We start from the raw sequence: 24,841 nt of genomic DNA, 5'->3' as shown, positions 1-24,841 counted from the left end.
CCGTCGCATCGAATCCCGGGAGCCCTGATGTGTCCCTGCGACGGTGAGTTGATGCATGTATCAGTGCTAACGGAGGGCATTTTGAACATTTCATGTAAGAAATAGTTTCATATGGTATGCTGGTACATTCTGCTTTTGTGTATTTTCCTTCATTTATGTACTATGTAAAGTTGTAGGAGTTCTAACACGGGAGTGAAGCATTTCTGGACCCATGTCCATATGACAAATTTTCTTCTGAATGGACCTTTAAGATTGAGGATGTTTTAAACAATTCTATTTTAGAGTTGTGGACATTTTTCATAGGTGGGATGTCATTGATTGTTGAGACATATTATTGTATAGTGGACATTTTGAAAGTGGACCATATCTCTGATAACCCTCCTAAATTCAACATTCAGTTTGTGTTTCTTGGTTTTCACATGCCTGATAAAATTTGACCTCCTGCCATGTCTAGTATAATAACTTGTATTGAAGTAAGTGGACTCCACATTTGATGAATGGAAACTCTGTTCGTAAGTTGTTATTCATACCATACGGCATGAAGATGTTGATTGAAAATGCTTAAGATAGGTTGTAATACTGACAGCACCTCAGTCGCATGCCTGAGTGTAAAAGTTACCCCGAGTACCTAGTTTTAGTTCCTTTTCTTACTTCCAAGGGGCACTAACACAAAAAAATAAAGTAAAAGCAGAGAAACATTGTAGTCTGTATCTTCGCTTTGTGGGCGACAATGGAGTGACATTTCTTGCCGAAGATCATTCATAGAACAATATCTTAAATGAAGAGGAAAAGCTGAGCATAAATGGTGTTTTCACCTCAACTGGCAAAAAACGGGACATTTGGGTGTCCTGGGACTGATAGGATTCCTATCCTTGATACCTTGAATTTTTTATACATGTTTAATAATATTTCAACTAACTCTTGACAGGGAAACAAATCTTGAGGAAAATTTGACTTATTTTGGCTATGTTGATGCAATTCCGTATTTGACAATTAAGATGTTGAGAGCACAAATAAAATACCAATGATGGCTTTTTTTAACATTTTGAACTACTCATTTTCTTGTTACCTTATAATATGTTGAAATTACAGTACCTAATTGCATCAAGTTCAGTATATTTTATTACTACAGTACTTGATTAAAATTCAGTATGCATTATTTTTCCAGTTATATTGGCTACTTATACTGTATAATATTTAATTAGAAAACCTACAAGTATGGCATTAGGATAATGTATTTAAAAATTACATCAAAGTGTTAAGAAAACTTGATGTTGTCCCATTTCTAGTTCTTACTTAATTGATGGTATCTTAATTTGTTTCATGTTTATCTTATAACATGTAAGCATCTCTATTGTTGTAAATCATAAGAATAATGCACTTTCTTTTGATCCAACAGAAATGTTCATAACTTGTACATTATTTCCATGTAAGCTACCCAGTACAAATGCAGTAGTACTTAATGCCTTCTAACTAAATTACCTAGAATTCTTTAAAGTGTATATGGATTTTATGAAATAGTTCCATATATTGTATTTCCTTTCAAAAAAACATATTTTAAATAGAATTCTTCAGTATTATAATTTCGAATTGAGACATTTTGTGAAAGAATTTGTATAACATATCTTGTACTCAATACTTTATTAAAATATGCAATAAGGAAATGCATGTTGTAATTCAGGAGCTCAATCTCAGTAATAAAAATTATCTATTTTTGTATATTTTAAAGTTCTATTTTTGGAAACCACTTTAACTATGTTACTGCTTTTGAAGTCAACATGGAATTAAAGAAATGCTTTCATTGTACCTGCTTTATTAAAAGTGACCAAATTATGTTTTTTGGGTAGTTAATAAAGGCATCATATTAAATCATGAATTTTTGGTTTGTTTGTAATGTATAATCTGACTGTTCATTACTTTTATATGTAAACTAGCTGTTGTACCTGTCGTCGACTGGTTAATTTTTTACACTTGCATCTAACGGAGATGGGTGGCAGCAGAAGAGACAGACCACACCTCATCTAAGAAAAGTTGGTCTCGGTTATGTTATTATTGATAAGTTTTAGGGATTGTAGACATTGTAGACCATTATTTTTTGTTTCTTGCTGGCATGGCAATATTGGAACAACCAAGGTACAAGAGGTCTCCCTCTCATTCAGTTCCTTCACGTGTTCCTTCTCATAATGAAAGTCATTCTCTTCCCGATTTAAAAGGATGGATTATTACACTATTCTGCACCTTACAAAGTCAGTTACGACTACAACCACCACAATTCCCATGATGCCCTAACATTTCCACATCAGAGATGCTTTTTGTCGATGGATTTGCCAATAAAACTTTGAAATAATGATTACAGTATTTCCATTTAGATTGGCTCTGTGAAACATTTCTAAATAAAGTTGACTGTTTTAAATAATACCAATATGTCCAGCATCTAAAGTAACAAAATTGTAAAATATATGTTGTTTTCATATGCCAAAGTCAGACATATTTATGGTTCAAAGCAATACTATCGTAACTAGCATTTTTCACATCTTACATAACAGTATATTAAAAGTTTGTGTATGCCAGAAATCACCATGGAGATTTATGGCTCTTTATGTTCTAGGCAATACTGACAGTCTGTGGTTATTTCTGGCATACACAAACTTTTAATTTGCTTTAATATAAGATGTGGAAAATGGTAGTTATGATAGTAATGTTCTAAACCGTTGATATATGGAAAGGTTTTTTAACATACGAAGTGATCATTATCATAATGCACAGACAAAATATATATTTTATTAGTCAAGACTACTTTATTCAGAAGTCCTGTATTGAAGGAAATACAGTTTTTAATGCAATATTTGTAGACTTACATATTTAGAAGAAAGTTTGTGACATAATGACCAAAGTTTTATCTTGCAGTTTTCACCTATTTTTCTTAAAAAGATACGGTAACGGTTGTAGTATAGGGGAGAGCTTCTTTTAATCTGGTACCATTATTTATAAACACAGCAATCCAATTTGTAAATATTTAATGTCAATTGAACACCTTATGTCTCTGGTTTATTGTGCCATTTGTTAAGGCTGCATGTGTCCTTCCTGTATGAGATTTAGCATGTACATGGACTTGATGACAACATTGGTTCCCAGTGCTTTAATGAAACTGATCCTTAATAACTTCCAGCATTTTGTTTCTCTAGCGACATTCAAATTTTAGTGGGGTAAGTCATCCTTCTTGGTCTGGTGCTTGGTGTAGCAGATCATCGTAGATCATGAGTTTAATTTCTGGTTTTGCAACAAGTAGGCCTATAAAACTAGTTTGAGGTTCTGGAGTTAAGTTTATTCAATCTTGTCAAGACAATTGGGGTAGTTGTCTCATCTGAAAAGATAGTTGCAAGAGTCTAGTAAAATAACTGTATTGGCAATGGGATCTACTCTTGCATGCGTACATACATTCATTATAGACTGTTATGCCTATCAGCATTCAGTCTGCAGGCCTCTGCAAATGCCACGAAAATCCTCTATTTGTAACTAGTTCTGTGGCCTCGTTTAGTTCTATACTTCTCATCTCCCATTTTCACACCAGGCAAATGCTGGGGCTGTACCTTAATTAAGGCCACGGCTGCTTCCTTCCAACTCCTAAGCCTTTCCTATCCCATCGTCGCCATAAGACCTATCTGTGTCGGTGCAACGTAAAGCCCCTAGCAAAAAAAAAATTTAAATATATATACTTCTCATCTTGAAATCATTAGAAACTGAGTCTAACCACAGTCATCTTGGTCTGCCTCTACTTCTCTTACCCTCCACAACAGAGACCACTATTATGTATCCTGTTCTCCTCCATTTGACTTGCACAAACCCACCATCAAAGCCAATTTATGCGTACTGCTTCATTAATCTAGTTAATTCTTAACTTGGTCTTTATCTCCTCATTCACAGAGTAAGTGGCCATGCGGTTAGGGTCGTGTGGCTGTGAGCTTGCATTCCAGAGAGAGTGGGTTCAAACCCCACTGTCAGCAGCCCTGAAGATGGTTTTCCGTGATTTCCCATTTTCACACCAGGCAAATGGCTGTACCATAATTAAGGCCACGGCCGCTTCCTTCCCACTCCTGGCCCTTTCCTATACCATCGTCGCCATAAGACTTGTCTGTGTCAGTGCGACTTAAAGCAAATTGCATAAAATAAATATCTCCTTATTCTGTGTTCTCTCCCGCTATTGTTCTCACCTGTTTCTACCGCCGAACATTTTTGCTACTTTCATGTCTGTTACTTCTAACTTATGCATAAGATATCCTGAGTCCACCAAGCTTTCACTCCTGTAAAGCAAAGTTGGTCTGAAAACGGACCGATGTAAAGTTAGTTTTGTCCGGGAGCTGACTTCCTTCTTACAGAATACTGTTGACTGGAACTGGGAACTCACTGCGTTAGCTTTGCTGCACCCCATTTCAATCTCTTACTATACTACCATCCAGGGAGAATACACATCCTAAATACTTGAAATTATCTACGTGCTCCAGTTTTCTATTCCCAACCTGTCAATCAGCTCTTTTAGATTTCTTACCTACTGACATCACTTTAGTCTTGGAGAAGCTAATTTTCATATCATACTCATTGCACCTCTTTTGAAGTTCCAAGATATTAGACTGCAGGCTCTCATCACAATCTGCCATTAAGACTAAGTCGAGGGCATAGACCAAACTGCTTACTATATTTCCACCTAACTGATTCCCCTCCCTGCCTCTTTATACCTTTTAGTAGTTGATCCATGTAAACTATGAACGACAAAGTTGAAAGATTACAGTCTTGTCTAACCCCTGTAAGTACCTTGAACCAAGAACTCATTCTGCCGTAAGTTCTCACTGCAGCCCAATTGTCAACACAAATTCCTTTGATTGCTTTTAATAATCTGTAATCTGCCCTTAATCCTGTAGCCCCCCCCCCCCCAGTATGGTGAATATCTTTTCCCTCAGTACTCTGTCATATGCCTTCTGTAGATCTACGAAACTTAAACATAACTGTCTGTTCTTCTCATAGCGCTTTTCAATTACCTGGCGCATACAGAAAATCTAATCCCGGCAGTCCCTCGGTGGTCTGAAACCACACTGGCATTCATCCGACTTACTCTCAACCACTGATCGCACCCTCTCTTCCAAAATGCCAGTGAACACCTTGTCTGGCATACTGATCAATGAAATAACTTGATAGTTTTTGCAATCCTTCCAGTTCCCTTGCTTATAGATAGGTGAAATTACTGCTTTCTTCCAATCAGAAAGTACCTTACTAACATTCCATGCTAATCTTAATACTCTGTAAAGCCAATTCATCCCTGCCTTCTGACTGTATTTCACCATTTCAGGTCTAACTTCTTCTATTTTCACAACTTCGTGACAATGGTATTTATTTACCATATTTTCCACTTCCCCAAGCATAATTTCACCAACATCATTGTGCTCCTCCCCATGAGCTCAGTTGTTTGCGACGCCAACAGAAAGGTATTTTTACTCTGAAAAGATTTTTGAAATATTCCTTCCACCTCTCCAGTGATTTCCTGGTATCTATTTTGAGTTCACCTGATTTATCTAAAACAGTACTAATTTCCTTTTTCCGTCCCTTTCTAAGATTCTTTATTACTGTTCAGAAATGTTTTGCTGTCGCTTGACCTAGCCATTCCAGGTTATTACCGAATCTTCCCAAGACTTCTTGGATTCAACAATTACTTGTTTTGCTCTGTTTCTTTCATCAGCATACAATTTCCTGTCTGCATCGGTCCTTGTTAGGACCTATTTGTTATATGCCTTCGTTTTTACATTTACAAAATCCTCTCACTTCATTATTCTACCAAAACATTTCTTCTCATCTTTACACTCAGTTGTTCCTAGACATTCACTTGCTATTTCTACTATAGCATCTCTGTATGGCATGCATTCTCCTTCTATACCCTGAACCTACTGTCTATTGTTTGGAACTTTTCACCGATCATATCCATGTACATCTGTTTAATTTCCTCATTCTGGATCTTTTCTACCCTTATCTGTCTGCAGACAATTTCACTTCATCATTGGCCTAGAGATACTGGGTTTACACCAGATCGGATGGTGGTCTGGATCATAAAAAAATCCTCTTAATACCCACACATTCCTTACAGATTTCAGGAATACAAAGTCGGTTATGATATAGTCTCATATAAATCTGGTGCCCCTACCCTCCCATTGTAGTGGTGAATAGACTTAAGCTTGAAAAATGTATTGTACCAGGAAATGATTATGGGGCCAGAGCATGGGAAGGATCTCAGGTAGTGTTCAGTTACTTATTGGAGCAGGTACAGAGATGGATAGTTCCGCAGGGCGAATAATAGATGGTAAAATCTATTTGACAATATTTATTAAAAATATTCATGAAAATCACCCTGCAGTCGAGTCATCAAAATTAAATTTGCAATCAATATTTTAAAAAATGCAAAAATAAAATATCGTGCTGTTGTATTCTGAGACATACACTTGATTAAAAATGTTCAAAATAAATATCACTTTCTTGGAGATTGTAAACAGCCTACAGTTCATGTAAGGTTAAATGGATTTAAATACCAAAATAACACGTTGCACATAGGATTTCACTTAACCAAATTTCTAGGCTGCATAAAAATTAAGTCCATCACTTGTGATGCAAACCTACAGTTTTTCTAATATTTTTAAACATAGTATTAACACATACTACCATTAATAATGTGATAGTTCAAATAAAAGTTTCAAACACTTGCTGTATACTTCTACAGTTCATCTAAGTTGATTTTATAAGAAAATAAAATAATGCACTTGCAAGCCCTAGAGTTCATCTACGTGAAATTACTCAACTTATAAAAGATTTTAAAGAAGAATTTACAGTTCAAAAGCAAGACATGAAGCCTTCTTAAATTATTAGAAATAGCAAGCTGAAATTCACACGAAGCACTTTTCTGTTGTTGGATGGAGCACTATGATTAACTGAGTGCTTTGTTAAAAGTCAGTTAGTGTCTAAGTGGAATTACTCGCTCAAAATATAAGAAAATCACCTGGAATCTGCTTATAATGGGTTGGCGAAGTGCTGTCCTGCAGCTTGGTGACTGGAACTTTCTGCAGCCTGCAGCCAAGACTCGAACTCAGCACCAGCAGCGTGACAAATCCGTTCATTGAAGATACCACATTATTATCCCTCGTCGACGTCCCTCGATGGGTACCATGATCGAAGAAACCACGTTAATCCCACGCTGGAAATGACGTTCGACGCAGCAGAATCTCAACACTGCCAAGATTTCCGATGTTCTAATGTCGGAACACGGAAAGTTCAATTGGCACAAATAATCGACTATAGAGCTTTCAATTATCATTAAGATTGGTATTATACACTGACAAAAGTCTCAATGCACAGTTCGTATTCTCGCTTATGTTTTACGACGTTGAATACGTGACCTAGAATATCACAGTCTATGCTACAGTACCGGTATGATTCGTAAGTCAAATTAATGAAGTAATGATCTACGGTCGTTTTCAAAACGGATAACACAGTTTTTCACACACACAGTTTATAGAATAAGGGTTGAACACTGTCACAGTTCATAATAGTCACTGATTATGTCTTAGGTTCGACCGTAGAATAATCATCACAATCCACGAAACACTTTGAAAAAATATCATTAATAACAGTCTCTACAACAGTCTATGGGATAATACTGTTCATAGATTAAGAAGATGTTATGACTGAATTTGTATAACACGAGTCCGTACGACCTCATTTTGCCATAAAAAGTTCTTAACATTCAGTTAATTTCTCCTGGCAGTAATCGAAAGTTCGAGAAAATACACGAAAAAAGTCACATTCAGCCTTGTTAGTAGTTGAATGTTTGGTGGAATAGTACGGTATCTCACACAGTTCGCAATTGTACTAGTATAGGAGAAATGCGTCTCAGAATCATTTAAATGATCATAAATTAGAATTTTAGTGTATCACACGCAATGTAATAGAATTCTGTCACAGTTCAAAATTACGAGAAAATGACAAAGTCCACAATATCGTCAACTGGTTAATGAAATACTTGAATCTCCAATTGCACTTCAATTCACAATTTCTATTGTAACTTCACTTGGTTAACACACTCCTAAGCATTATATAATGACGATTTAATCAGAGAAAATTTTATAACATTTCATTCGTTACGACGCGGTAGAAACTTTACTTTCGACGTCTTCGCACAGTTTCAAAGTGCTCGAGTGTGACTTTTACGTCTTCGCAGAGCGCGACGGAGCATACTGCCATCGTAGAGTTCAAGGTGCACACACTAGCTATACGCTCAGTTCGTTGACCTATTTATATCCGGCTGTGCGCAGCACTCTGTGTCAGGTGATGAAGGGCTGATAACACTTCCCAAACTTCAAATTGTTATATCTTGGAAACCACTGGACGGATTAATCTCAAATGTGCAAGGTTGTACTTTCAAAATATGGGCTACAATTTATATTGTTGTTATCACGTTTTCATTCCCCACCCTGAAGTGGGTGGGGTGGGCCCCTTAGAGAGTGACGCTCTCGCCTGGGCCGGGAGATGCGAAGAGAAGCGGGAGGTGTGAGAAATGAGGAAGGTGGGTAATGCGGTATGAAGAAGTTAAGGAGATAAGAATAACGGATGTGTAGGTAATTTAGTGCTTTGTGGACAGATTTACAAATACTTGTTTAGGAGAGAAGCCAAGGAGGGAAGCTTTAACCAAGGTTGCAAGGGACAAGATGAGGTGCGAGGATGTGATAGGAGGAAGAGAAGTTAACAAGAGAAGTGAGTAGGAGGCTAAGGAGGTGAGAGGTCGGCGATGGTGGCGAAAAGTAACGGGGTGGGGCTGGATAAGGTCGGAGATGTGAACTAGGTGGTTGAGGAGGAGGGGCAGGCCGGGGACGGCGACGAGGTGTGGTACGTCGGGGCGAGGTTTGGGGAGGCGAGCAAGATGGTTCAACTCGATGGTGGCGGTCATAGAGGTTTATCCCGTTGTCGGTGAGGCGTTGAGCGTCTTCAGAAGTTGGAAGATGGAGTCTGACTAAGAAGGTTGGACCGTCGACGTTGTGGATGCGAAACGCTCTTCGCACGGGCAGTCCTGACTGGCGGAGTTTCTGGGCGATAACGTCAGCTGGTATACTTGGTTCCACACCGCGAACGACGCAGCTATACAGGATATTACTGTCCGAATGTGGTGGCGTCGATGGTGGACGTAACATACTTCCAGGAGTATCAGGAGTAATAGTTCCCTCGGCAGGTGGCTGAAGAGATGTGTTCTGGGGACGTGATAGATCAGGGGTGGGAGGGATGGGGAGAGAAGACATCATAAGGGGGAAAGGATGGGACATCGTTGTGGTGGTAATAGGAGTGTTGAGTGAGGTGTGCGCAGAGGTGGTAGTGGTGGTAGTGGTGGTAGTAGTAATGGTAGTAACGGGGGTGGTGTAACTAGAGGACGCGTGTGCTGGTGGTGACAGGTATGGAGGGGTTGCGATGGGCGAAGCGGCTGTAACGGGCGCGTTGTCCATGAGCTGCACGAAGACGTTGGAAGGAGTAGATTCCACTCGGTGAAGGCGATGTTGGATGAACACACCATTGTCGTGAATGTTGAAGTAGGCATCTGCAGAGTCGATATACAGAAGTACATCCGGTGATGGTGCGGGGCCGTCGTAGAGTCGTGCGGCATTATGAACGCCGAGGATGCGCAAATCGGTCTGGATGGCTTCGTCGGAGATCGCAAGGTCTACATCACGGACTATACAGGTATAATACATGGCGGGAAGGCCGACTTCCAACTTGGTGTCTGGCCGATGTGCTTTGTTGGGTCGGCTGGGTGCGATGTTAGAGTTGCTGCGTCACCCGGCCGAATCAAGAATAGTTTGGGATGAGGTAATGGAGAAGACAGTCCACTATAGAGACAGACGACGGAGGCGTGTTGTCAAGAAGTGTGTGATGAACCAGAGCCCTACAATGCAGTGTTGGTCTCATATTTATAGATCCAGTCGTTGAGAATCTTGAAAATGGTTTCGAGAGATTTCTAAGGGGAGGTAAGCTTCAGGCAGTACTGACGTCACTTGACCTTGCTCCACTCATGCGGTCTCCCTCACGCAGTGCAGTGAGAGCGAGAACCTTCTCTCGCACAGCTGTTTGTGCATCGTAACTTAGCTGTTCGCTCATGAATATTTATAACTCGTATGTGCCAGGGCCTGTGCCTTCCTGGTACAGTATTTGTAACTGGCAATAATCCCATACTAGCGCAGAAGTCTAGTAAATACACTGACTGACAGAGCAAATGCAACACCAAGAAGGAGTGGTTCGAAAGGGATGAAAGTTGGGGAAAAAACAGAGACGGCACGGACGAATAATTGATGTTTATTTCAAACCGATATGCAGGTTACACAATGCGCACGGCATCGACTCAGTAGGATGTAGGACCACCGCGAGCGGCGATGCACGCAGAAACACGTCGAGGTACAGAGTCAATAAGAGTGCGGATGGTGTCCTGAGGGATGGTTCTCCATTCTCTGTCAACCATTTGCCACAGTTGGTCGTCCGTACGAGGCTGGGGCAGAGTTTGCAAACGGCGTCCAATGAGATCCCACACGTGTTCGATTGGTGAGAGATCCGGAGAGTACGCTGGCCACGGAAGCATCTGTACACCTCGTAGAGCCTGTTGGGAGATGCGAGCAGTGTGTGGGCGGGCATTATCCTGCTGAAACAGAGCATTGGGCAGCCCCTGAAGGTACGGGAGTGCCACCGGCCGCAGCACATGCTGCACGTAGCGGTGGGCATTTAACGTGCCTTGAATACGCACTAGAGGTGACGTGGAATCATACGCAATAGCGCCCCAAACCATGATGCCGCGTTGTCTAGCGGTAGGGCGCTCCACAGTTACTGCCGGATTTGACCTTTCTCCACGCCGACGCCACACTCGTCTGCGGTGACTATCGCTGACAGAACAGAAGCGTGACTCATCAGAGAACACGACGTTCCGCCATTCCCTCATCCAAGTCGCTCTAGCCCGGCACCATGCCAGGCGTGCACGTCTATGCTGTGGAGTCAATGGTAGTCTTCTGAGCGGACGCCTGGAGTGCAGGCCTCCTTCAACCAATCGACGGGAAATTGTTCTGGTCGATATTGGAACAGCCAGGGTGTCTTGCACATGCTGAAGAATGGCGGTTGACGTGGCGTGCGGGGCTGCCACCGCTTGGCGGCGGATGCGCCGATCCTCGCGTGCTGACGGCACTCGGGCTGCGCCTGGACCCCTCGCACGTGCCACATGTCCCTGCGCCAATCATCTTCGCCACAGGCGCTGCACCGTGGACACATCCCTATGGGTATCGGCTGCGATATGACGAAGCGACCAACCTGCCCTTCTCAGCCCGATCAACATACCCCTCGTAAAGTCGTCTGCCTGCTGGAAATGCCTCCGTTGACGGCGGCCTGGCATTTTTAGCTATACACGTGTCCTGTGGAACACGACAACACGTTCTACAATGACTGTCGGCTGTGAAATCACGGTACGAAGTGGGCCATTCGCCAACGCCGTGTCCCATTTATCGTTCGCTACGTGCGCAGCACAGCGGCGCATTTCACATCATGAGCATACTTCAATGACGTCAGTCCACCCTGCAATTGGCATAAAGTTCTGACCACTCCTTCTTGGTGTTGCATTTGCTCTGTCAGTCAGTGTACTTCCCATTCGTATTAGGTTCCATATCTTCTCCACATTTACCCACCACCTTCTCGTATCCTCAAGTTCTCTTTCCAGTTCTTGCATTGAAATCGCTCATTAGCACTATCCTATCCTTGTTGTTGACCCTGACTATGATGTTACTCATTGCTTCATAAAACTTGTTAATTTCCTCTTCATCTGCTCCCCTCACATGCTGAATATACTAAGATAATTCTCATCCTAATTCCTCCAACTGCCAAATCTACCCTCATTTATGAGCCTAACAGAGACTATGTTCCAGATGAATAGTCCTTCACAACACCCTTTTTAACACCCATCAAGAAAACTTTTTACCGAGTGAATTGGCTATGAGGTCAAGATCGCGCAGGTGAGAGCTTGCATTGGGGAGATATTGGGTTTGAATCCCAGAGTTGGCAGCCATGAAGATGGTTTTCTGCGGTTTCCCATTTTCACACCCGGTAAATGCTGAGGCTGTACCGTAATCAAGGCCACGGCCGCTACCTTCCCAATCCTAGCCCTTTCCCATCCTTCCGTCGCCAAAACCCCTCATTGTGTTAGTGCGATGTTAAACAAGTGGCAAAAAAGGAAAGAAAACAAGAACATTATAATCTCCTCTTCCTCGTTATCTCCCCTTACCCAAGTATTATTAACTCCTAACACATCGAGGTGCATTTTCTTTGTTGGCTCAGCCATTTCTACTTTTTATTGGTGGCTAGTTGACATATTTTACCTTCGCTCTTCAGCTGTATGCATGGCTCTACTCTGCCCAATGTGCCGATACTGGGTGGTTCTGAGGGCTGTACGGATTTCCTTGTCTGAAATGTATATTTCTGGCCACTAGTTACTAATAATCGTGACAATACCATCGACCGGGCGAGCATCATCTTCCAGAGTGTGTTTGTCCCGGACAAATGGGACCAACTCCTAGCATAATGATGTGAGGCGCAATACGGTATAATTTTTGTTCTCCTTTGATGCTTGCGGAAGGTCCGTTGAACAGTACCTGCTACATCCAGGATGCTGTTCGATCTCTCTTGCTGCCACTCATGCAGCAGGTAGGTAATGTACTGTTTTAGCTGGATAATGCTCGTCCACTACTACTACTACTACTACTACTACTACTACTCGATGTGTTCATTGTGGTGTTCGACAACTGCCCTGGCTAGCACGATCCCCAGATCTCTCTCTCACTGAAGATATGAGAGATGATGGGATGCCCTCTGACACGGTCTGTGCGACCAGCTACTAACTTTGCACAATTGTGCCAATAGGTGCAAAAGGCTTGGGACTTTATAAGGCAGGATGATATTCGTCACCTGTTCGATCGCTTACACTACATTGGAAAATACAAGCCCGTGTGGCTGCCCAGGGTGGTACTCTGTATATTGATAAGGCGCTAGCATCTTCAGTGCCGTACTTAGCGTCGATTGCTTGGTTTGGTCTGTATTGTTGATCATGTAATGTCATCAAGTTATTTTATCTCTGCTGTAGGTAGAATTGTAAAGAATGAGGCATACACAGTCACGGTGTTGCAGTTTTTCTCCGCAATAATAATAATAATAATAATAATAATAATAATAATAATAATAATAATAATAATAATAGTGGATTTTGATCTATTTTGATTCTGCATGTGCAGATATCCACTTTCTTTTATCAGAAGGATATATTCAGAAACCAATAATAGGATATATACAATTCTCTAGTAATGACATTGATTTTAATTACACGTGGTTTGGAAGCGAATGTGGCAATTCATCTTGAAACAATACATGCTGACATATATGAGTGTTGGGTGTAGGAACAAAATTTCATGTTGACTCACATTCTCTAAAACCAACAAATGTGATCTGCCCATTTATCACGCTCGCAGTATTTATGTTCATCCGCGAACTAGGGCAAAGGGAATTTATTATGCACGAGAGTTGCCCACAGGAGTACTCACGCTGGCGTTACTATTTCATTATACTTAGGAATCAAAAGTTGGTTTTCTTAAAATATTCTTCGGAAGAATAATACCTTATTCTTTCTCTTAAGAAATGTTCTATTGGAACATATTGATTAATGACTATTTAATAGTGCAAGATATGTTTTGAGCTACTTAAAAAATTCACTACTCCTTCAGATATATGGGGAGAACGTTGAATAATGAGTTCATAAGGACATTACAGTAATGCAGTATTATCTAGGCAATTTAGGTACTCGAATGAATAATATTTGATTTCTTTAGGACCTCCTTAATAATATTTGATTTCTTTAGGACCTCTCTAAGACACTGGGGACTGTGATAGTTGAGTGGTATCATCACTGACTTCTCACCACATCGGCTGCAATTCGAATTTTGGTCAAGGCATGTGGGATTTTTGAAATGGAAAAGTTACACCTCTGTGGTTCGGATTCCTCGTAAAACTGGAGGTCCCGTGACTATCGTCACGATATCAACTGTCACGTTAATCTACAAGCTTGCTATTTCTTAGGACATTACACTCAATCAAACTCATCCACGGATATATTTGGTTCTTGCTGATTTTTGAGGAAATCAAACCTAGCCGTGGTTAATCTCTAAAAACAGTTTTGAAGTGTTAAGGAACTTAAGTAACCTTGTCACATTTAAAATGAACGTTCCTCTAAACTTCATTTCTTTTTTCAGTGCCCTGCCCCCCCCCCCTTCTTTTTGTACATTTTTGTGTAGTAGGAATTTACTTGAAACTGCAAGAGTGCATCCACCAAAAGGAGGATGGGAAAGGATTGGTTAAGTATGGAATTGTATTTGACATGGAATGACTGATGCGTTCGTTATTTCGTTTCATTCAATGATGTCTTCGCCCATACGCTGCTTGAAAATGGGGTGCCTGGAGAGATAGTTTTTAAATACACAGTCATTCAGTGATTTCATCACTTTCTTGCTTTAAGTCATTAAGTTGTGAGTAAAACAATCATCCCCGTAGTCAGTTTGCAAAACTTGAAGTTAAAAAAAAATACTAAAAACTTTCCAGGATCGCAAGATCCCGCTGTATGCACTTTTGCTAAACTTAACTAAACTGTTTTGCGGTACCATTTTTGTAATAGGGTAAAGTGGGGGGGGAGGGGGGATTTCGCCATCGTGGGCAATACCGCCACCAGTTAAATTTGAACAACCGCGCGTCGAACATGCGTGAATAAGCGTGATCTCTAGTGGATGACTACCGAAACACTGCAAGGTATGTCAGTTTCCTGTAAGCAAACGTGTTTCTAGTTGGAGATTAAAAATCTAAAATCATACTTTATCATCTTATTTTGTGACATCAAGTAAACTGAGGTAGGGTAGTTTAATTTAAATTAGCGATCGTCAAATTACGGTTAGATTTAAAAAGAGTATGATCAATATTAAGTATTTTATAATAAACTCTTGTGTTGTTCGATTGGTTGGTTAGGTTGCATTTCGATCCAAAGATAGCCATGTTTTAACGGGGTAATGCCGCCACAGGTGGCGGTATTCCCCCATGCAACTTTTCAGTGGGCGCAATTATATTCTTTTATTTGCAGATGCCTCGAAATAGACTGAGAACAGAAAAGGCTAAATGGACTGCGGAGGATTTGCCAAACGCTATTAAAGCAGTGATTCATGGACAGTCTGTTAAAAAGGTGTCTAAGACGTTCAACATACCAAGAACGACATTTGGAAATAGCTCAAAGACAGTAAATTAGAAAAACCTGCGTTGGTGTGATTACCTTTATTTTCTGAAGAACAAGAGAAAGAAATTCGTGATCATCTGTTGTTCTTACCACGTATATTTTATGGCTTTTCCATTGTTGAACTTCGTTGTCTGGCATTTGATCTGGCAGGAGCAAATGGGATTGTTCGTAATTTTAACCGGACAACAATGCTAGCTGGTCCAGATTTGGTTTATGGTCTGCACCTATGAAAGCCATATTTTGAAGAAGCGAAAAAGAATCTATGTATTATATGTGATGAATATGGAAAGAACAATGAAGTGTGGTATAGAAGCACATATTGCTCTAAGTGGGCCCATGCAGAATACAGTGGTCAAAATTCTCCTGAAAACTAGCTTTGTGATTTCTGTTTGTGTAATTAGATATGTAGCTTCTATCGTAATTGTGCGTTTGAAAATTTGCGGATAGCGCTATTACTCCATTGGTATGGCGGAATTGTCCTCGTGGCATGGGCAATACCGCCACATTCACTGTTTCATAAAAAATAATAAAATGAAAAATTGAAATGGCGTATGGCTTTTAGTGCCGGGAGTGTCCGAGGACATGTTCGGCTCGCCAGATGTAGGTCTTTCGATTTCACTCGCGTAGGCGACCTGCTTGTCGTGATGAGGATGAAATGATGATGAAGACAACACATATACCCAGTCCCCGTGCCAGCGAAATTAACCAATTATAGTTAAAATTCCCGAGCCTGCCGGGAATCGAACCCGGGACTCCTGTGACCAAAGGCCAGTACGCTAACCATTTAGCCATGGAGCCGGACACCTATAAATTATGTATAACAACTAATTATACTTAGCACTGAACAGACTATTATAATAAGGAAATATATTCTGGATTTTTTTACTTACTACAATAAAACATATCAAGACGAAGTGACATTATTCTTAAGGTGGCGCCATGCTCCCATCCTCCCCTAAATGGAAGTTGGATCCATTAATTTTACTATTTTGAAAGACTTCACGTACAGCGCTTTGTATGGACGGTTCCAAATCACAATTGTCATGGGACAGAAAGTCAAACCTATAGCAGTACATATTCCATGAATTTGATGGAAAGCATGTATGTTATATTTTGCTAGATGTTTAACGGCACACTAACACATTGAAGGTTTTCGGTGGCGCAAGGATGGAAAGGGGCTAGGATTGGGAAGGTAGCGGCCGTGGCCTCTAATTATCATACAACCCCAGCATTTGCCTGGTGTAAGCACGCATGTAAAGTTTCAGCAGATTTATTTGGCAACAATACATACACCAGTGGTACAAAATGATCATTACTGTGTCCATGGATGCTGAATATCAAGCAAAATAATGCAGTCCACTATTTGAAAGTAGGCTACTATCTACGTATATCTTCTCGTACTCACAAATTAATATGAAGTTTCTGTTACATGAATGTTATCACGTTACTCACTGTGCATTCATCAATTGTATTGGTAAAGAGCGGTCGTGCCTGTTCCCTCCTTATCTGTCTGGTGCATTGTTGTGGTAGCTTGTATTTTTTGCATGATGAGTGGCAGCTTGACAGCGTAGTGGATCCTGTATCTTTATTCTGTGTGTGGCCTCAAGCCTTTGTGTGTGTGTTTTTTTTATGGTGCTGTGTAGACCATACCTGTAGCTGTGATGGTGATTTTTCTGTGTTTTGGTGCTACTAGCTTAAATATCTGAGTAGAGTTTTAGAAATGGACTCTGCCCCGCCGGGAGGCGGGAAGTCTGGTTATGTAGACGAAAGCTATCTACGAAATGTCACTGTACTATTTGTGTCAAATGGAACGTAATAATTAATTTTACACAAATAAAGCGAAAAATCTGCGGTTAAATGAAGAAATACCGTCGTTACTAGAGAAATATGTATACGCACTTACGGGCTGTAGATAGGACTCCCTTATGTTGTATTCCGCTGCTCGTGCCGTCTTTTGTTTCTTTCTTGAGGTCCAGGGCTAGCACTGAGGAATGAGAGTGCTATGTCTGAGTTCTCATTATCTTTGTCCATATGACTAGCGCGGGCAGTTCAAACAGCAAAATAGCATGATCCCTGGACCAATAACTATATTACTTTTTATGTTGAAAGGAAAATAGCATGATCCCTGGACCAATAAATGTATCTTTTAATCAATGAGTTAGCGCACAAAACGAATGAGCAACATGAAGGAAACGACACCTAATTAATTCAGAAAACTTCAGTGAACAAAGACATCACACACGAAAGTGTTAGACAAACAAAACACACACGGAAGCGCTGCGAAGTAGCAGAAATAGTAGTTGTAAGGCAGTAAAGTATGTATCCATATTATTCTCTGCAAGTAAAATATTTCGCACTATTTCTTAGTTTACAGCAGATTTTACACTTTGTTTGAATGAAATCAATTATCATCTTCCATTAGGGACAGATATTACAGTGACTTTTCGTAGACACCTTTATACTATTATGATTCCTCCTCATGTTCTTCTGGGCCTTTAGTTGTGGGTTTTCCTTCCTCTAACGAGAGTTCAGTCACCGTTCTACCTGATATTGACCCGAAAGTGTTTACTGAATTCGTTAATACAGGCAATGTAGCCTCTAGTCTTGCGACCCTTCCGCCATGGCACCCCATGATGAAAGGGAAAAGGAAGACTGTTTCAAAAATGCGATTAAGAAAACTCACAAAATCTATGCAAAAACCTGTCCCCACCACCAATAAATATAACCTACTTGAATCCCTTCCCAGCAGTGGAGATCAAAATGTAGAAGATTTTACCCGACGCAGTCGGAAATAAGTAACACGACTGTGCAACAGCCTACAAATGTGGTTCAAACCCCAGGGGGCTCTATCATTCACTACTGATCTGCATTTAGTGCAGTCGCCCAGGTGGCAGATTCCCTATCTGTTGTTTTCCTAGCCTTTTCTTAAATGATGGCAAAGAAATTGGAAATGTATTGAACATCTCCCTTGGTAAGTTATTCCAATCCTTAATTCCTCTTCCTATAAACGAATATTTGCCACAATTTTCCCCTTGAATTCCAACTTTATCTTCATATTGTGATCTTTCCAACTTTTAAAGACTTCACTCAAACTTATTCGTCTACTAATATCATTTCACGCCATCTCTCCGCTGACAGCTCGGAACATACCACTTAGTCGAGCAGCTCGTCTCCTTTCTCCTAAGTCTTCCCAGACCAAACTTTCCACAACATTTTTGTAACGCTACTTTTTTGTCGGAAATCACCCACAACAAATCGAGCTGCTTTTCTTTGGATGTTTTCCAGTTCTTGAATTAAGTAATCCCGGTGAGGGTCCCATACACTGGAACCATACTCTAGTTGGGGTATAACCAGAAACTTATATGCCCTCTCTTTTACATCCTTACTACAACCCCTAAATACCCTCATAACCACGTGCAGAGATCTATACCCTTTTTTTACAATCATATTTATGTGATTACCCCAATGAAGATCTTTTCTTATATTAACACTTAAGTACTTGCAATGATCCCCAAAAGGAACTTTCACCCCATCAACGCAGTAATTAAAACTGAAAGGATTTTTCCTATTTGTAAAACGCACAACCTGACTTTTAACCCAATTTATCATCATAACATTGCCTACCGTCCATCTCATAACATTATCGAGGTCATTTTGCTGCTGCTCACAATCTTGTAACTTGTTTATTACTCTGTACAGAATAACATCATGTGCAAAAAGCCTTATCTCTGATTCCACTTCTTTACACATATCATTGATATATATAAGAAAAAATAAAGGTCTAATAATACTCCCTTGTGGAATTCCCTCTTAATTATCACAGGGACAGATAAAGTTTCGCCTACTCTAATTCTCTGAGTTCTATTTTCTAGAAAAATAGCCACCCATTCAGTCACTCTTTTGTCTAGTCCAATTGCACTCATTTTTGCCAGTAGTCTTCCATGATCTACCCTATCAAATACCTTAGATAGATCAATTGCGATACAGACCTATTTACTTCCTGAATCCAGGATATGTGCTGTATCTTGCTGGAATCCTACAAGTTGAGCTTCAGTTGAATAACCTTTCCTAAACCGAAATAACCTTCTATCAAACCAATTATTAATTTCGCAAACATGTCTAATATAATCAGAAAGAATGCGTTTCCAAAGCTTAGATGCAATGCATGTCAAACTGACTGATCTGTAATTTTCTGCTTTATGTCTATCACCCTTTCCTTTATACACAGGGACTACTATAGCAACTCTCCATTCATTTGGTATAGGTCCTTCATGCAAGCAGTAATCAAGTGCCGTAAGTACTTCAGATATGGTACTATATCCCGACCCATTGTCTTTAGTATATCCTGCGAAACCTTCACAATTCCAGCTGCTTTTCTAGTTTTCAACTCTTGTATCTTACTGTAAATGTCATTTGTTGTCATAGATAAATTTTAATACTTCTTTTAGTTTAATCACCTCCTCTATTTTGGACATTATCCTTGCAACCAACAATCTTTACATACTGCTCGCATATACACTCCCCTTGTTCATTAATGATTCCTGGAATATCCTTCTTGGAACCTGTTTCTGCCTTAAAGTACTTATACTTACTTTTCCATTTTTCACTAAAGTTTGTATGACCGCCAATTATGCTTGCCATCATGTTATCCTTAGCTGACTTCTTTGCTAGATTCAATTTCCTAGTAAGTTCCTTCAATTTCTCCTTACTTCCACAGCCACTTCTAACTATTTCTTCCCAACCTGCACCTCCTTCTTAGTCTCTTTAATTCTTTGTTATAATATAGTGGATCTTTGCCATTATTTACCACCTTTAGGTACAAACCTATTTTAACATTCCTCAACAATTGCTTTAAACCCGTCCCAGTCTGTTTACATTTTTATTTACCGTTCTCCACCGATCATAGTTACTTTTTGAAACTCCCTCGTGCCTGTTTTATCAGCCATATGGTACTGCCTAAAAGTCCTAATTTTAATATCTTCCTTTCTTTCACATTTATTTTTAACTACCGCAAAAAAACCAGCTTCGTGATAACTAATACAATCTTACTTCGGTCACTCTATAAAGCTCATCTGGTTTTAGCAACATCACATCCAGAATATTCTTCCCTCTAGATAGGGATCTGCGCTCAGATGGCCTTCACTTAAACCGCAGTGGTACGTATAAGTTAGGAAATTTGTTTGGAAGGGTAACAGGGAGGCACATTCAGGGAAACGGGGTTGTGTATGGGGCGGTGATAAGGGTACAGAGATCTGGAAGTCAAGTCGGGATGACATAAAAATGTTAGTGTTGAACTGTAGAAGTATTGTAAAGAAAGGAATAGAATTTAATATATATATATATACCAGATATTGTAATAGGAGTTGAATCATGGCTGAGAAATGATATAATAGATGCAGAAATTTTCTCACGGAACTGGAGAGTGTATCGCAGAGATAGGATAGGAATGGTGGGAGGGAGAGTATTCATTTTGGTGAAAGTAGAATTTATAAGCTACAAAAAAGTTTAAGATGAGAAACATGAAATTCTAGGTGTAAAGCTCATTTCTGAACATAATAGGCAACTTGATGTCTTTGGAGTGTACAGATCGGGAAAGGGTAGCACTGACACAGATTGAGAATTATTTGATAAGATAATCATCTATGTGGGAAACGACATGGAAAGAAGTGTGATTGTAGCGCGAGATCTGAATTTAGCAAATGTCAGTTGGGAAGGAAATGCGAACGACAGGAAGCATGACCAACAAATGGAAAGTAAGCTAATATGGGAAGGACAGGTGATTCAGAAAGTGATGGAACCAACTAGAGGGAAAAATATCCTGGATGTGGTGCTGGTAAAACCAGATGAAGCAATAGATAGCATTAGTGATCATGAAGCTGTTTTTGTCGTAGTTAAAAATAAATGTGATAGAAAGGATGGTCTTAAAAGTAGGACTATTAGGCAGTACCATATTGTGGATGACAGGCATATGGGAGTTTAAAAAAGTAATTATAATCGGTGGAAAACGGTAAATAAAAATGTAAAAAAACTCTGGGATGGGTTTAAAGCAATTGTTGAGGAATGTGAAAACAGGTTTGTACCTTTAAAGGTGGTACGGAATGGTAAAGATTCACCTTATTATAACAGATAAATAAATAGATTAAGGAGGAGGTGCAGATTGGGAAGAAATAGAGTTAGAAATGGTTGTGGAAGTAAGGAGAAATTGAAAGAACTTATTAGGAAATTGAATCTAGCAAAGAAGCCAGCTAAGGATAATATGATGGCAAGCATAATTGGCAGTCATACAACTTTTAGTGAAAATGGAAGGCAGGAACAGGTTCCAAGAAGGACATTCCAGGAATAATTAATGAACAAGGGGAGTGTGTATGTGAGGATCTTCAAAAGGCAGAAGTATTCAGTCAGCAGTATGTAAAGATTGTTGGGTACAAGGATAATGTTCAGATAGAGGAGAAGACTAATACTAAAGAAGTACTAACATTTACCTATGATAACAATGACATTTACAATAAGATAAAAAATTTGAAAACTCGAAAAGCGGCTGGAATGGATAAGATTTCTGGGGATATACTAAAGACAATGGGTTGGGATATAGTACCATATCTGAAGTACTTATTTGATTATTGTTTGGTTGGAGGAGCTATACCAAATAAATGGAGAGTTGCTATAGTGGACCCTGTGTATAAAGGAAAGGGTGATAGACATAAAGCCGAAAATTACAGACCAGTAAGTTTGACATGCGTTGCATGTAAGCTTTGGGAAAACATTCTTTCTTATTATATTAGACAAGTTTTCGAAATTAATAACTGGTTCGATAGAAGGCATTTCGGTTTTAGGAAAGGTTACTCCACTGAAGCTCATCTTGTAGGATTCCAGCAAGATATTCAGATATCTTGGATTCAGGAGGTCAAATGGACTGTATCGCGATTTACCTGTCTAAAACATTTGATAGGGTACATCATGGGTGACTACTGGAAAAACTGAGTGCAGTTGGACTAGACAAAAGAGTGACTGAATGGGTTGCTATATTTCTAGAAAATAGATCTCAGAGAATTAGAGTAGGCGAAGTTTGATCTGACCCTGTAATAATTAAGAGGGGAATTCCTCAAGGCAGTATTATTGGCTCTTTATGTTTTCTTATATATATAAATGATATGAGTAAAGGAGTGGAATCGGAGGTAAGGCTTTTTGCGGATGATGTTATTCTCTATAGAGTGATAAATAAGTTACAAGATTGTGAGCAACTGCAACGTGACCTCGAGAATGTTGTGAGATGGACAGCAAGCAATGGTATGTTGATAAACGGAGTTAAAAGTCAGGTTGTCAGTTTCACAAATAGGAATAGTCCTCTGAGTTTTAATTACTGCGTTGATGGGGTGAAAGTTCCTTTTGGGGATCATTGTAAGTACTTTGGTGTTAATATAAGGAAATATCTTCATTGGAGTAATCACATAAATATGATTGTAAATAGAGGGTACAGATCTCTGCACATGGTTATGAGGGTGTTTAGGGGTTGTAGAAAGGATGTAAAAGAGGGGATATATAAGTCTCTGGTAAGACCCCAACTACAGTATGGTTCCAGTGTATGGGACCCTCACCAGGATTACTTGATTCAAGAACTGGAAAACGTCCAAAGAAAAGCAGCTCAATTTGTTGTGGGTGATTTTCGACAAAAGTTCAAAAATGTTGCAAAGTTTGGTCTGGGAAGAACTGAGAGAAAGAAGACGAGCTGCTCGACTGAGTGGTATGTTCCGAGCTGTCAGCGGAGAGATGGCGTGAAGTGATATTAGTAGACGAATAAGTTTGAGTGGAGTCTTTAAAAGTAGGAAAGGTCACAATATGAAGAAAAAGTTGGAATTCAAGAGAACAAATTGGGGCAAATATTCATTTATAGGAAGGGGAGTTAGGGATTGGAATAACTTACCAAGGGAGATGTTCAATAAATTTCCAATTTCTTTGAAATCATTTAAGAAAAGGCTAGGAAAACAACAGATAGGGAATCTGCCACCTAGGCGACTGCCCTAAATGCAGATTAATATTGACTGATTGTTCCATCACATTCTGAATCAGATGCCCTTCCCATATTAACTTATTCGCCATTTGTTGGCCATGCTTCTTGTCGTTCGCATTACCTTCTCTTATTTCCATTTGGTAAATTGAGATCACCCGCTACAGTCACGTTCCTTAAATCGTTTCCCACATAGCTGATTATCCTATGAAATAATTCTGAATCAGCGTCTGCGCTACACTTTCCCGGTCAGTACAATCCAAGGCATCAAGTTGCCTATTATCTTTAGAATGAGCCTTACACCTAGAATTTCATGTTTTTCATCTTTAAATTTCTCGTACTTTACAAATTCTTCTTTCACCATAATGAATACTCCCCCTCCTACCATTCCTATCTCTACGATACACACTCCAGTTCCGTGAGAAAATTTCTGCATCCATTTTATCATTTCTCAGCCATGTTTCAACACATATTACAATATCTAGTAAGTATATTGTGACCTTTCACGTATTTCTAAATTCTGGGTTCTTGTTGAAAAAGCTATGTCTCGGCTAGTGTCATGCGGAGATGCAAAAGATTCCACGTGACGTGAAAGTTCATCGAGTTGGGTCACAAAATCGTACCGTTGGCTTGATTTTTGATCTGACTGACGTATGAGGATGTTTGTTAATTAATATCTTAACCTAAACCATCATAATATACCTTACTCTAATAAATGAGAAATCTGGAAATATTTCTTTTCGTGGAAGGATGTTCCGTTTAATAACCAAGGAAATAACAACAGCAATATTAATAAAAGAAAAGCAACACAAATGGACGTTAGTAGTGACTGAACATTAATTGATCAAAAGAAAACAATTCTAATCTCTGACTCTTGTTAATGTTCCATTTTACATCATCATGTTCTTATCATAACAGGTTGGTCGCAACATCAGTAATAATCTTTAAAATTCGCCAGAAAAATCAAAAGGAAAACCAACCTCGCATTGCTGAAAGTTTAATTTTACAAATAACTCCATCATCCTTCAATCTATCTTCTAACTGATGTTAAAAATTCACTGATTTCAAAATACATGTCTTGTGTTGTTGTTTGAGTCATCAGTCCATAGACTGGTTTGATGCAGCCTCCATGCCACCCTATCCTGTGCTAACCTTTTCATTTCTATGTAACTACTGCATCCTACATCTGCTCTAATCTGCTTGTCATATTCATACCTTGGTCTACCCCTACAGTTCTTACCACCTACACTTCCTTCAAAAACCAACTGACAGAGCTCGATAGCTGCAGTCGCTTAATGCGGCCAGTATCCAGTATTCGGGAGACAGTAGGTTCGAACCCCACTGTCGGCATCGCTGAAAATGGTTTTCCGTGGTTTCCCATTTTTACACCAGGTAAATGCTGGGGCTGTACCTTAATTAAGGCCACGGCCACTTCCTTCCCACTCCTAGCCATTTCCTGTCCCATCGTC

This window comes from Anabrus simplex, chromosome 6, assembly GCF_040414725.1.
Source record: "Anabrus simplex isolate iqAnaSimp1 chromosome 6, ASM4041472v1, whole genome shotgun sequence".
Taxonomy (NCBI): Eukaryota; Metazoa; Arthropoda; class Insecta; order Orthoptera; family Tettigoniidae; genus Anabrus; species Anabrus simplex.
The sequence above is the reverse complement of the archived record's forward strand: the minus strand, read 5'-3'. Positions refer to the sequence as shown.